Source organism: Coregonus lavaretus (assembly GCF_964263955.1).
Source record: "Coregonus lavaretus genome assembly, chromosome: 24".
Classification (NCBI taxonomy): domain Eukaryota; kingdom Metazoa; phylum Chordata; class Actinopteri; order Salmoniformes; family Salmonidae; genus Coregonus; species Coregonus lavaretus.
Window position 1 is genome coordinate 38,876,518 of NC_140011.1, and position 16,142 is coordinate 38,892,659.

The following is a 16,142-nucleotide window of genomic DNA, read 5'->3' on the forward strand; positions in this document are numbered from 1 at the left end:
GTCATCATGTGCTATTCTGTGTAGATTGATGAAAAATAAGGCTGTAACGTAGCAGAATGTGGTTAAAAGTCAAGGGGTCTGAATACTTTCCGATGCACTGTATTTATAGCTTTTCTCTTTTTCAGTTCTTTGTCTCTCTTTCTGTTAAGGACAAGACAGACCAACATGAATGTGTGCACAGCAGGTGTCCGTCCTATCGCCTCTGACCACAGAACACGGGCCTTTATTTTCTATTAATTTCCCGATGATTCAATATGTTATTCGTCGAAACCCAGCACGTAATCTACTGTACACAGCCAATGTTCGTGTTGGTCTGTCTTGTCCTTTAGAAGTTCCTTCATTTTTTGTAAAACAAAAGCTCAGGACAAAAGCTCAGGAAACAGCAGCCAGTCTTTTAGATATCTTCTCTGTAGGTGTTGACCCCTGCATTTGCCTTGTTGACTGGGGTCTCTATTGCAGGTCAGATTTGGCCCAAAGTCTTTTCTTTTTTTTACATCAGACCGTCGTCCTCAGTATTCTTCTTTGATAGTCATTTGTAGGGACGGAGACACTAGGCAACCACTGCTGCTGGTCACCATGGCAACATTGCCGGGTGGAGTAGATGTTGTTGTGGACGCTGCCTGAGGCTGTTGAATCTTCTTCTTGTTCACTTTCCTTTCTTTGGCACGCCGATTCTGAAACCAGATTTTCACCTGTGGAATAAACAAAAGATTGGAGATAAGTGCTCTGTGGCTGGGAGGGAGGGAGGGAGGGAGGGAGGGAGGGAGAGAGAGAGAGAGAGAGAGAGAGAGAGAGAGAGAGAGAGAGAGAGAGAGAGAGAGAGAGAGAGAGAGAGAGAGAGAGAGAGAGAGAGAGAGAGAGAGAGAGAGAGAGAGAGAGAGAGAGAGAGAGAGAGAGAGAGAGAGAGAGAGAGAGAGAGAGAGAGAGAGAGAGAGACAGACACACAGAGAGACTCCCTGCCCCCTGGTGTTGTGTCTGACCTGTCGTTCTGAGAGGCAGAGAGAGGTGGCCAGCTCTGCTTTCCTCCTGATGGTGATGTAGCGGCTGTAGTGGAACTCCTTCTCCAGCTCCAACCGCTGGTGATCTGTGTACACCACCCGGTACTTGTCTTTCGTTCGTGTCTTACCACCTGCAACAGAGTTACAGTATAGTCATCAGTCAACTTTCAGATTGTGTTCGTAATGTAGAGATTATAAAAAACTACTTCTGTGTTTATTTTAACTTTAACAGACGTTATGTTAATAGAATTTCTACCCTGTCCGTATTGTTTGCCATTCAAACTAGCTGAACAGACAATTTGCATAAGATTGAGATGTGATTCTCAGTAGGGCTTCACCTGCGTTGGTCACGATGGGAGGACGACTGGGCTGCTGCTACAGTCAGATTTCACATCAACTTACATGCCGTAAATAACCGATATTAGAGGAGTAGATAAAGATGAGACAGATGTGAAAATGTGGTTTCTGCTTCATTTCACACATGAAACCTCTCACTAAAACACACACAGATAAACTAGCAAAGCCCTGGGATCAGTTAGTCTTTTTAATTAGGTACCGGAAATCAAAAGTCACTTCGTTCTGTCCATAGTGAATGAGGGACCTAAGTGCAGCAACCAAGTTGAAAATGAAAATGTGTGAGCTGAGAGGGGGAGGGGCCTGCCTGTAAAGGTGCCAGGCCAGGCCTGATGACCAGAGAGTTACCATTAGGCTGTTGAAACACAGAACACACCCTCCTGCTCCCATCGACCCCTAAATGATTATCTTCACCTCCTGATTCATAATAACTACCTCTTCTCTGATGACCGTTGTTTTCTAATTACCATGTTGACACAGGCGGACCACTCCCAAACAGACGGCGTCTGAGGTGCATGTCTACGGGGGTATTGACCCATACAATCTCCATGCTGCGTTAATGAAACACTGTACTGATTGGAGTGGTTCCCATCACCAGCGACAACACGGTTTGCGTCACGAGGCCTCCAAGGTGCAAACTGAGACTGTACATAAACATTTAATCTGAATGGCAGGTGACAAAGCATCCTAAAAAAACTGTAGAGGACCCGGAAATATTAAACAGTCAGACAATAGTCTCCCTTGCTGGAACTAGCAACAAAAATACCAACAGCATTCCAGAACCCATGATGTGAATCCAAACGTGAAAAGTTTAAAAAGTGGCAATATTGACTTTGTATAAGTAGAGAATGCGTTTGACACACAATCTGTAGCGCTGCACTTGTGTAATGATGTCCCTGATGGCTGCTAAGATAAATGGTTTAGCGGTGGAGGTTAATGAGACGTTCATGAGAATGAATGGTTGGCTGACTGATATGATAAAGTGACATGGCTCTTGTCTAGAGTTAATCGCTAACATGGACCATAAAACTCCCCGTCTGGGACAACCAGATAATCACATGAACTGGAATGACAAATTTGGGTTAAAAATGTATTTTTTAACCAGCCGGGCCCATTAGGTGCAGTGAACTGGACATTTATGGCAGACCCAAGTCTGTGCTCATGCTTCCTCTGTTAATCATAAGTGGTCCCAGGCACTGACAACAACTTGATTTCTGATAGGTGTTCTATACAGAGAGAAAAGCTTTATACAGTGCATTCGGAAAGAATTCAGACCCCTTGACTTTTTCCACATTTTGTTACGTTGCAGCCTTATTCTAAAATTGATTCAAAAAAACTTTTCCCTCATCAATCTACATACAATATCCCATAATGACAAAGGTTTTTAGAATTTTTTTGCAAATATATAAAAAATACATTTAAAAAAATACCTTATTTACATATGTATTCAGACACTTTGCTATGAGACTCAAAAGTGAGCTCAGGTGCATCCTGTTTCCATTGATCATCCTTGAGATGTTTCTACAACTTGATTGGAGTCCAACTGTGATAAATTAAATTGATAGGACATGATTTGGAAAGGCACACACCTGTCTATATAAGGTTCCACAGTTGACAGTGCATGTCATAGCAAAAACAAAGCCATGAGGTTGAAGGAATTGCCCGTAGAGGTCCGAGACAGGATTGTGTCGAGGCACAAATCTGGGAAGGTTACCATAACATTTCTGCAGCATTGAAGTTCCCCAAGAACACAGTGGCCTCCATCATTCTTAAATGGAAGAAGTTTGGAACCACCAAGACTCTTCCTAGAGCTGGCCGCCCGGCCAAACTGAGCGTTCGGGGGAGGTGACCAAGACCCAATGGTCACTCTGACAGAGCTCCAGAATTCCTCTGTGGAGATGGGAGAACCTTCCAGAAGGACAACCATCTCTGCAGCACTCCCCCAATCAGGCCTTTATGGTAGAGTGGCCAGACAGAAGCCACTCATCAGTAAAAGGCACATGACAGCCCGCTTGGAGTTTGCCAAAAGGCACCTAAAGGACTCTCAGACCATGAGAAACAAGATTCTCTGGTCTGATGAAACCAAGATTGAACTCTTTGGTCTGAATGCCAAGCGTCACGTCTGGAGGAAACCTGGCACCATCCCTACGGTGATGCATGGTGGTGGCAGCATCATGCTGTGAGGATGTTTTTCAGCGGCAGGGACTGGGAGACTAGTCAGGATCGCCGGAAAGATTAACGGAGCAAAGTACAGAGAGATCCTTGATGAAAACCTGTTCCAGAGCGCTCAGGACCTCAGACTGGGGCGAAGGTTCACCTTCCAACAGGACAATGACCCTAAGCACACAGCCAAGACAACGCAGGAGTGGCTTCGGGACAAGTCTCTGAATGTCCTTGAGTGGCCCAGCCAGAGCCTGGACTTGAACCCAATCGAACATCTCTGGAGAGACCTGAAAATAGCTGTGCAGCGACGCTCCCCATCTAACCTGACAGAGCTTGAGAGGATCTTCAGAGAAGAATGGGAGAAACTTCCCAAATACAGGTGTGCCAAGCTTGTAGTATGTCGTATCGAGTGAGTGGTGGCAATTATTGCTGATAAACAAAGGAGTCCGCTCATACTGAATCCTTGATCATAAGTTTATTCAGATCACAAGCTTTAGCATAAGTGACAGGTGACATGACACCCGGAGAACGGCGCCTCAGATTGGAATGGCCGTTCTGCCTCTCTTCTTCGTTTACCCCTACTTATAAACAATGCAAAAAGATGGGCTCCCTCTTCTGGCCAATCACCAGTCTCCCCTGTCTACAACACACTTCCTGTCTGTTGTATGTGACATTACACTAAAACATTCCCTCTTGATACTAAAATGAACATTCTTTCAGTTCCACTTAAAAACATTTAACACCATCATAATCTCAATACACTACAAGTATCATACCCAAGAAGACTCAAAGCTGTAATAGCTGCCAAAGGTGCTTCAACAAAGTACTGAGTAAAGGGTCTGGATACTTATGTAAATGTTATATTTTCATTTTTTATTTTTTATAAATTTGCAGACATTTCTAAAAACCTGTTTTTGCTTTAACATTATGGGGTATTGTGTGTCGATTGATGACGTAAAAAAATATTTAATCAATTTTAGAATAAGGTTGTAACGTAACAAAATGTGGAAAAAGTCAAGGGGTCTGCATACTTTTCGAATGCACTGTATAGCCATCTCACTCTGTGGCACTAGGCTGGCCAGTTTGGTCTACGATTCACATGGCTTCAAACTACATGCTTGCAAATTCAGTACCAGTTATTTAGCGATCATCGGTGAGGCCTGAAGGGGCTTGTGTGTAGGCTCATGTGAAATAGGCCCGCTTGCTTGAACTGATGACATACTTATGTCCAAAATGTCAATCAAAACAAGATGCTGGGACATGTGTAGGCATATTGAGGATCTCAGGTAGAGGCCTTAGAGCATGTGTCAAACTCATTCCATGGAAGGCCAAGTACCTGCGGGTTTTCGCTCCTCCCTTGTACTTGATTGATTCATTAAGATCACTGATTAGTAAGGGACTCCCCTCCCCTCCCCTGGTTGTCTAGGTCTTAATTGAAAGGAAAAAATAAAAACCAGCAGACACTAGGCCAACGAGGTCCAGAGCCTGCTGGTTTTCTGTTCTACCTGATAATGAATTGCACACACCTGGTGTCCCAGGTCTAAATCAGTCCCTGATTAGAGGAGAACAATAAAAAATGCAGTGGAACTGGTATAGATTACAAGATGGCATAGCAGTGTGGTCGTGAATTGTGTTGTGTCCTCGTGTTGCGGCAGTTTTTTTTTTTTTTTTCGTATATATTTATCTATCTCACTTCCCATCCTTTAACCAAATATACTTTCCTGCAACCCGCCTAACCCAATGTGGAACCTACAGCTGAAACTAGCCAGCTAGCCAGCTAACTAGCTACTTGCTATTAGCCACCGTTAGCGGTCTTCACCACTGTCCGTGGCCTGCACTACCTACCAGCCAGCTCTAGCCTGGACAATTATCGGTCTGCACAGCGTGCTATCGACCCAGAGCATATCGGATTTTGTGCCAGAATCACTGAATCATTGGAACTTAACACCGGATCATCGCAACTAGCTAGCTGCAACCGAATGGCTGATGTTGGCTAATTCACCACTGTCCCGATGCACCAGTTAGCCTTGAGCTAGCCTCGAGCCAGGCCCATCTCCCGGCTATCTACCTCTCTGTCAACCGGACGGGACCTCCTAGTGTCGACACGAAGCCCCGCCGATCCATCACGACTGGTCTGCCGACTTAATGGTCTGATGTGGTTACAACAGGCTTCCCGTTGTGACGACCACGAAGATCCATCTGATAGCCCCGGCCCGCTAGCATGCGCAATCAACAGCCATGCCTCCTGCTCGCCTGTGCTGTAGCAGCCTACAAACTGCTCCCGGACTTAGCTATTGCTTTTCACTGGACCTTATGATCACTCAGCTACACAGCTGATGCCTGCTGGACTGTTCCTTTACACGGTACCCTATCCTGTTTATCTGTTTAGCCTCAGCCCAAACTTTTGTCGCCATTGCCAGTTGTTGTCTTAGCCCTCGAATAACACCTGTGATTGCTTTATGCCTCTCTCCCATGTCAATATGCCCAGCCTATTGCTGTTTGGGCTAGTTCTTATTGTACTATTTCACTGTAGAACCTCCAGTCCCGCTCAACCAGCCTCAGAGAGCTCCTTTGTCCCACCCCCCATACACGCGGAGACCGGCTCAGTCGATGTCACACCCTGGCTCTGGGACTCTATATGTTGAGCCAGGGTGTGTTCATTCTATGTGGTTTATTTCTATGTTGGGGGTTCTAGTTTGTCGTTTTCTATGTTTGCCTTAGTGACTCCCAATCAGAGGCAACGAGTGTCAGCTGTTGGCTGGTTGTCTCTGATTGGGAGCCATATTTAACTGTCTGTTTTTCACTTTGTGTTTGTGGGTTTTTGTTCCGTGTTCGGTCTTTGTCACCGTGGACGTTACGAGTCGTTTGTTGTTTTGTTCGTGCTTTAATTTAATAAAGTAACATGTTCGTTCAACACGCTGCGCATTGGTCTACTTCTCTCCCTGACGATCGTGACAGAAAAACCCACCATACCAGGACCAAGCAGCGTGTCCAGGAGCAGGCAGCCTGGACATGGGAGGAGATATTGGACGGGAGAGGGTCCTGGACCTGGGAGGAGATCCTGGCCGGGATGGATCGCCAGCCATGGAGTGAGACAGTTGAGAGGCGACGGAGAGAGGAGCAACGGCGTAAGCAGTGTCAGCGTCGGACGGTCGAGAGGCAACCCCAAAAAATTTTTAGGGGGGACACACGGCAGGGGCGACTGGGCAGCAGGAGGCTGCCACAGGGCGATTAGGTGAGGAGGCCACCAGGTTAAGGGGGCTACTGGCGCAGAGGGAGCAGGAGTTAGTGTTGCAGAGGATGGAGCTATTGGAGGCGATAAGGGAAAGGGTGAGAAATGAGGCACGGCGAGAGGAACTCGGTAGGCAGCTGAGGGAGCGGAGGGTTATGATGAAACCCAGTCCCGCTCCTCACACCAAGCAAATGGTGTGCGTCACCAGTCCGGTCCAGCCCGTTCCTGCTTCCCGCACTAAGTGTACGGTGCACGTCGCCAGCCCAGCCCAGCCTGTTCCTGCCCCTCGCACCAAGCCTACGGTGTGCGTCGCCAGCCCGGCCCGGCCTGTTCCTGCCCCTCGCACCAAACCTACGGTGTGCGTCGCCGGCCCGGCCCGGCCCGTTCCTGCTTCCCGCACTAAGTGTACGGTGCGCGTCGCCAGCCCGGCCCGGCCTGTCCCTGCTCCACGCACCAAGCCTACGGTGTGCGTCGCCAGCCCAGCCCGGCCTGTCCCTGCTCCACGCACCAAGCCTACGGTGTGCGTCGCCAGCCCAGTCCGGCCTGTCCCTGCTCCACGCACCAAGCCTACGGTGTGCGTCGCCAGCCCAGCCTGTCCCTGCTCCACGCACCAAGCCTACGGTGTGCGTCGCCAGCCCAGCCCGGCCTGTCCCTGCTCCACGCACCAAGCCTACGGGGTGCGTCGCCAGCCCAGTCCGGCCTGTCCCTGCTCCACGCACCAAGCCTACGGTGTGCGTCGCCAGCCCAGTCCGGCCTGTTCCTGCCCCTCGCACCAAGCCTACGGTGCGAGACGTCAGCCTGGTTCAGCCCGTTCCTGCCACTCGCACCAAGCCAGGGGTGCGAGTCGTCAGTCCGGTGAGGCCCGTTCCGGCTCCACGCACCAAGCCAGGGGTGCGCATCGTCAGCCCGGTCCGGCCCGTTGCTGCTACACGCACCAAGCCAGGGGTGCGCATCGTCAGCCCGGTCCGGCCAGTTGCTGCTCCACGCACCAAGCCAGAGATGCGCGTCGTCAGTCCGGCACAACCCGTGCCTGGGTCATCGGTGCCAAATCAGGTACCGCTCAACTGCTCCACTAAGGAGCTGAAGCCTACCGCTCCTGCTACGTCCAGTCCAGCTCCAGCCAGCGGGGCCAGACCGGACCAGGGGCGCTATGGGGGGTTTGTTGGAGGGTGGTGGGCAAGCCCGGAGCCAGAACCGCCGCCGAGGAGGAATGCCCACCCAGCCCTCCCCTATTTTTCTCTGGTTGAGGCGCGGTCGCAGTCCGCGCCTTTAGGGGGGGGTACTGTCACACCCTGGCTCTGGGACTCTATATGTTGAGCCAGGGTGTGTTCATTCTATGTGGTTTATTTCTATGTTGGGGGTTCTAGTTTGTCGTTTTCTATGTTTGCCTTAGTGACTCCCAATCAGAGGCAACGAGTGTCAGCTGTTGGCTGGTTGTCTCTGATTGGGAGCCATATTTAACTGTCTGTTTTTCACTTTGTGTTTGTGGGTTTTTGTTCCGTGTTCGGTCTTTGTCACCGTGGACGTTACGAGTCGTTTGTTGTTTTGTTCGTGCTTTAATTTAATAAAGTAACATGTTCGTTCAACACGCTGCGCATTGGTCTACTTCTCTCCCTGACGATCGTGACAGTCGATACCTCCAGGGATGCTACCTCTTTCAGCGTTACCCAATGCTTAGGTGTACCTCCACTGTACTCATATCCTTCCATATCCTTGTCTGTACATAATGCCCTGAATCTATTCTACAACGTCCTAGAGGACCAGTTCTTAAAGCCTTTAGCCGTATCCTTATTCTATTCCTCCTCTGTTCCTCTGGTGATGTAGAGGTTAACCCAGGCCCTGTAGCCCCCAGTATCACTCCTACTCCCCAGGCGCTATCATTTGTTGACTTCTGTAACCGTAAAAGCCTTGGATTCTTGCATGTCAACATCAGAAGCCGCCTCCCCAAGTTTGAGTTATTCACTGTGTTGGCACACTCTGCCAACCCTGATGTTCTAGCAGTGTCTGAATCCTGGCTTAGGAAGGCCACCAAAAATTCAGATATTTCCATCCCGAATTACAACATTTTCCGTCTAGATAGAACTGCCAAAGGGGGCGGAGTTGCAATCTACTGTAGAGATAGCCTGCAGAGCTCTATCATACTATCCAGGTCTGTGCCCAAACAGTTTGAGCTTCTACTTTAAAAAATTCACCTTTCCAGAAATAAGTCTCTCACTGTTGCCGCTTGCTACAGACCCCCCTCAGCCCCCAGTTGTGCCCTGGACACCATATGTGAATTGCTTGCCCCCCATCTATCCTCAGAGTTCGTACTGCTTGGTGACCTAAACTAGGATATGCTTAACACCCCGGCCATCCTACTATCTAAACTAGATGCCCTCAATCTCACACAAATTATCAAGGAACCTACCAGGTACAACCCTAAATCCGTAAACATGGGCACCCTCATAGATATCATCCTGACTAATTTACCCTCTAAATACACCTCCGCTGTCTTCAACCAGGATCTCAGCAATCACTGCCTCATTGCCTGCGTCCGTAATGGGTCCGCGGTCAAACAACCACCCCTCATCACTGTCAAACGCTCACTAAAACACTTCAGCGAGCAGGCCTTTCTAATTGACCTGGCCCGGGTATCCTGGATGGATATTGACCTCATTCCGTCAGTAGAGGATGCCTGGATGTTCTTCAAAAGTGCTTTCCTCTCCATCTTAAATAAGCATGCCCCATTCAAAAAATGCAGAACTAAGAACAGATATAGCCCCTGGTTCACCCCAGACTTGACTGCCCTTGACCAGCACAAAAACATCCTGTGGCGTACTGCATTAGCATTGAACAGCCCCCGTGATATGCAACTTTTCAGGGAAGTCAGGAACCAATATACATAATCAGTTAGGAAAGCAAAGGCTAGCTTTTTCAAACAGAACGTTTTTGGACACTGTAAAGTCCATGGAGAATAAGAGCACCTCCTCCCAGCTACCCACTGCACTGAGGCTAGGAAACACTGTCACCACCGATAAATCTACGATAATCGAGAATTTCAATAAGCATTTTGCTACGGCTGGCCATGCTTTCCACCTGGCTACCCCTACCCCGGCCACCAGCTCTGCACCCTCCGCTGCAACTTGCCCAAAATCTGGACCCCTACAGATCAGCTGGGCTAGACAATCTGGACCCTTTCTTTCTAAAATTAGCCGCAGAAATTGTCGCAACCCCTATTGCTAGCCTGTTCAACCTCTCTATCGTATCGTCTGAGATCCCCAGAGATTGGAAAGCTGCCGCAGTCATCCCCCTCTTCAAAGGGGGTGACACTCTAAATCTAAACTGTTACAGACCTATATCCGTCCTGCCCTGCCTTATTTGAAAGTATTTGAAAGCCAAGTTAATAAACAAATCACCAACCATTTAGAATCCCACTGTACCTTCTCCGCTATGCAATCTGGTTTTTCGAGCTGGTCATGGGTGCACCTCAGCCACGCTCAAGGTCCTAAACGATATAATAACCGCGATCGATAAAAGACAGTACTGTGCAGCCGTCTTTATCGACCTGGCCAAGGCTTTTGACTCTGTCCATCACTGCATTCTTATTGGCGGACTAAATAGCCTTGGTTTCTCAAATGACTGCCTCGCCTGGTTCACCAACTACTTCTCAAATCGGAGGGCCTGTTGTCTGGACCTCTGGCAGTCTCAATGGGGATGCCACAGGGTTCAATTCTCGGGCCGACTCTATTCTCTGTGTATATCAATGATGTCGCTCTTGCTGCTGGTGACTCTCAGATCCAGCTCTATGCAGACGACACCATTTTGTATACATCTGGCCCTTCGTTGGACACTGTGTTAACAAACCTCCAAACGAGCTTCAATGCCGTACAACACTACTTCCGTTGCCTCCAACTGCTCTTAAACGCTAATAAAACTAAATGCATGCTCTTCAATCGAATGCTGCTTGCACCCGCCCGCCTGACTAGAATCACTACTCTCGGCGGGTCTGAATATGTGGACAACTACAAATACCTAGGTGTCTGGTTAGACCGTAAACTCTCCTTCCAGACTCACATTAAGCATCTCCAATCCAAAGTGAAATCTAGAATCGGCTTCCTATTTCGCAACAAAGCCTCCTTCACTCATGCTGCTAAACATGCCCTCGGTAAACTGACTATCCTACCGATCCTTGACTTCGGTGATGTCATTTACAAAATAGCTTCCAACACTCTACTCAGCAAATTGGATGTAGTCTATCACAGTGCCATCCGTTTTGTCACCAAAGCCCCATATACTACCCACCATTGTGACCTGTACGCTCTCGTTGGCTGGCCCTCACTACATATTCGTCGCCAAACCCACTGGCTCCAGGTCATCAATAAATCTCTTCTAGGCAAATCCCTGCCTTATCTTAGCTCATTGGTCACCATAGCAACACCCACCCGTAGTATGCGCTCCAACAGGTATATCTCACTGGTCATCCCCAAAGCCAACACCTCCTTTGGCCGCCATTCCTTCCAGTTCTCTGCTGCATATGACTGGAACGAACTGCAAAAATCTCTGAAGCTGTAGACACTTATCTCCCTCACTATCTTTAAGCATCACTTGTCAGAGCAGCTTACCGATCACTGCACCTGTACACAGCCCATCTGTAATTAGCCCACCCAACTACCTCATCCCCATATTGTTATTTACATTGTTATTTATTTTGCTCATTTGCACCCCAGTATCTCTATTTGCACATCATCTTCTGCACATCTATCACTCCAGTGTTAATACTAAATTGTAATTATTTTGCAATATGGCCTATTTATTGCCTTACCTCCATAACTTACTACATTTGCACACACTGTATATAGATTTTCTATTGTGATATTGACTGTATGTTTTGTTTATTCCATATGTAACTCTGTGTTTGTTGTTTTTATCGCACTGCTTTGCTTTATCTTGGCCAGGTCGCAGTTGTAAAAGAGAACTTGTTCTCAACTGGCTTACCTGGTTAAATAAAGGTGAAATAAACAAATAAAAATAAATAGATAAAATAAAAAGTGGTCCAGAGTTGAGTTTGAGGGCCATAGAGGATCGAACTCAAATACAGGCATATACAGTAAGTGAGTTAATAAATCTGTAGGAACAGTACACCAATGTGCTTCCATGCCCATTCAACTCAATTCAGTAAAATATGTATATATTTTTTTAATGTTATGTGATATGATGTCAATGCCTGACGTATTATATCAGCAGGCCATTATGACGCATAAGGTCTAGTGGAGGACAAGCGTGAACCAAGCGAGCGACATCAAAGTAATTGACAACAAGAACTCCTGCCTAGAGACATAATGGCTAACAAAGAATTACAACATAGCAAACAATTCTAGAGCCCTACGACATACAAGAAGACAACCAACCGCATAATTTACATTACAAGATCTTCAAACCCCAGACGGTTTCTTTCATCTGATCACTTCCAGGTTAAGCCGTCTCAGCAGACTAGAGAATTCTTAATGATATTATGAAAAAATCTTGTAACATTATGAAATCTGTCGTAAGGAAAACGAGGGATTGCTCACATAATAGGAGGAGCATAACATAATTGTGAAGCCTATAGGCTACACCAGACAAAATCAAAGATTAATTCGACGATGATCATGAATATGGTAATAAAGTAATTGATATAGCCTAGACTATATTATGCATGTTATAGGCTATACTAGCCTACTCCTTTTTACTGCATGATGATAGGCAATTATAATCTTAAGGATAATCATTTAGCACGTATTGCAATGCAATTAAAGTACATACCCTGGTTTACCATCAACTTGTAAATACATTACATAGGCAATATTATAACCATAAAACTCACGAGATAATACCACTAATTTATGACGGCATGCGAGGTGTGATTCATGACTTCACAAAAGAACAGTGAGCACGAGAGGACCAAATATGCTGATGACCGCGCAAGATAAAGTGTATGTCAGTAATGATATCACATGACAATATGCAACGTCAAATACTTTGATGGGATTGAACAAATACTAACGAATGAATCAGCTATGAACATCCAAGCGACGGCCAGGTAACCTGGTATTCCATCTTTCTGAGTTGAAACATGAATTCGTCTCTGAATTCAGTGAACAGGTGCACGCATTTGCAAGCCCAGTTGTTCTGGTTGATCTTTTTCTTCTCACTACGGTGCGTACAGTATTTCAGTATCTGTGGTTTCAGAAAGAAAATGGACCAAAGACACTGAATTTGACCCATTATATTTCTTATAAGTGTCTGCTTTGCTACATGTAAATTAAATTAAATTTATTTTGTATGATTTAGTCTTTATTTTCTATGGTCTTATGGACAACAAAATGATACATTCCTTGATTACAAAAATGTATGAAACACCTCCTCAGGTAACCTACCTGAATTTGCCGGTGGTGCGCTCCGCCTCATCCAATCATAAGGGTTTCTGCGCTGAGAAATGGGAGAAAGCTGACCTACAGATGAGTTGACAGACAACGGGAGAAGCCCGGGTTGTGGGACTGGAGCGAACTCTGGGTGGCTATAGCCAATTGGTCCCGGATTAGATGTGGACGGTCCTGTCCCTGGCCCATAGGGCGACCAGTCTTCCCGGGTCGGCGGTGCGTAAGCGGGGTTCCAGGCCCCCGTCTGGCTGTGGTGAGGGTCATTGTTAATCCCAGGAATTTGGTGGTATCCGCTGAAATCCGAATACTGCGGAGGTGCGGGAACAAAGTTCTGATGGTTCAAGTTTAGGCTGGGATGTCGCACTGAATTTGGGTACATGCTGGTGTCTTTCTCCAAAAGATAACTCACGTACATCTTTCCGAATGGAAACTCATGCGCATAGTGTGCGTCCAGCGCGTTGCTCCTGCCTCCTCTACCCCGGGTTTCTGTTTAACCAAAGACCTCCTCCACCTGGCTGGTCCACTTATACTCTTTAACTTCTTGTTTGCTAGACACGCTGCCAGTTAAGAGTTGTTGTGCTGACGTCAACATTTTATAGCCCTCATCTCCCTCCCTCGCCTTATCCCATCAGGGTGAATTTGCATTAGAGAAGGCCCTGCATTTCAAAGGCAGCCGAGCACCAGCATCAAAGCCGTCCCGGGCGTCTAGAAGAATGCTACAAATCGCACAGGAGAAACTAACATGAGTTCATGTTGATTTTCTCAACGGGAGAACCTGCTACTGCAGTGTCCGCATAACGCCCAAATATGCCTTGTGGAATAAAATGGGGAAGGGTCGAGGAACGTGGTAGAGAGCCCTGGAGTGGCCATGGCCTTTTTCAAATGAACAGATAGCATAAACGCATGTTGTGCATATACATGTGCCCTAATAAATCCATATTAAATGTAATACTACCCTCTTAAAAATAACTATATTTCCTTAGATACATTATGTATTGTGCTCTTCAAAATTGCTCATGCCCATAATTGTTTTGTGTGATATAATCTTTGTAATATTAGGCCTATATATTTATCTTTATTTCATGAGTTGGCCTATATTTTACTCTCCCACTGGAGCTTAAAATATTTCAAGTGACCTTAAATTTAAACTTATTTGTATGATTATATAAAAATGGAATAGTCCTGCTTCTTTGGGGTAAAGAAATCTAGGCCTTTTCTTTCTGTGCTGGGCTGAAACAGACAGCGCGGCTCCACGGCTGTATTGAGGGGAATTTCAAACAGATCTCTGAGGTGATATGTCCGTCTAGTATCATGCCTACCTTTTCACAACATTCCCTGTAAAGCCCCAATCTGCGAGGGTGTTGGCTGGGGGTTCTAAACCAGGAGGAAGTGGCCCGTGGAATATTTCGAATTTTAATACAACTCATTGCCCTCTCGATGCCCTCAGTTTATGTCTCTCTGCTGTTAGTCACCCATCCTTCTCTTGTGCTTTAGAAATATAATTGAACCAGTCGGGTGAAGAAACATGCAGGTTTTAGCAAGGTTTCATGAGGGTCACACAGTTAACATAGACTAATAATGGAACAGTAGTCACTTTAATAATGTTGACATATTTTGCATTACTCATCTCATATGTATATACTGTATTCTATACTATTCTACTGTATCTTAGTCTATGCCGCTCTGACATTGCTCATCAAAATATGTATATATTCTTAATTCCATTCCTTTACTATAGAATAGTGTGTATTGTTGTGAATTTGTTGGATATTACTTGTTAGACATTACTGCACTGTTGGAGCTAGAAACACAAGCATTTCGGTACACCCGCAATAACATCTGCTAAACACGGGAATGTGACCAATAACATTTGATTTGACGTTGTGTCTAATTTCGATACCATTGAAATACATTGAATTTAAAAAGAAATAAGACTTCATAGCCAAATCACACGATCAAATCATACAGTTGATTTTGTAGCCTAAACTTCGAATAATTAAAGAGAACATTAAATGGTCCATGCAGGTCATTGTAACTGATTCAGACCTTACTGTTCAAGTTGTTAAAATAATTACTAACGAAATAGAACATAATATTTCAAGTTTTCTTTACATTTTCGATTGTTTATTTAGATCTAGAATTAAGTTTGTATAGTCCGTTTCATTGAGTTGTCTGCTATTACAAAATATAATACTAAATGTATTTAAGTAAGAAAGTTTTTAGCTAAATTACTCAAAACATGTAATTAACTATAGCTATTTATAAATTAGCTATTTATTAAAAAACATAATTTATGATTGATGAAGGAGATTCCAAGTATTATTTCATATGTCACTTTAATTTCTATCCTACTGTAAAACAGATTTTTATAAAAACAGCTTCAAAGGGTATAAACATTACAAACCAGAATAATTATATCATCAAATAATTAGAATGATAACAATATAGTAATAATTAATTAATTCAATGTATTTCAGTTCAGGTGACAGTTTTTAGCATTCTGTCAGTATCAAAAGAAGTAGGCCTACCTACCTTTTATGTAATTCAATATAATATAATGTAGGCTATTTATATCACACTTTATGGCAGTTTAACATCCAGCACTAGTAATTCGAAACAGTTTCACCAGTTTGGACCAGTTAATGTTCTAATAATAATCTGACAATAATCAGTATATGAACAGTGGGAGCACTCTGATAAAGCATTGGTGGGGCAGAGTATAGTATAGTGTACTATATTATATTATAGTATATTATATTATATTATAGTACAGTGTAGTATATTACAGTATAGGATAGTATATTATAGTATAATGTAGTATATTATAGTATAATGTAGTATATTATAGTATAATGTAGTATATTATAGTATGTTATAGTAGTATAGTATAGTATAGTGTAGTATATTATATTATAATGTAGTATATTATAGTAGTGTAGTATATTATAGTATAGTATATTATAGTATAGGATAGTATATTATAGTATAAAGTAGTAT

The 16,142-nt window shown here is 45.0% G+C and overlaps 1 pseudogene across 1 annotated transcript in view; it reads right to left on the reverse strand.

The window, feature by feature from the left end:
- Positions 1–509: 509 nt before the first annotated feature.
- The window catches only part of LOC311099871, a 99,441-nt pseudogene continuing 83,808 nt past the window's right edge, over positions 510–16,142 (reverse strand). Inside the window, exons 5-6 of the transcript in view lie at positions 981–1,129; positions 510–692 (exon numbers count right to left, since the gene is read on the reverse strand). The product of the transcript in view is annotated as an uncharacterized misc_RNA (transcript). The remainder of the gene's footprint in view (positions 693–980; positions 1,130–16,142) is intronic.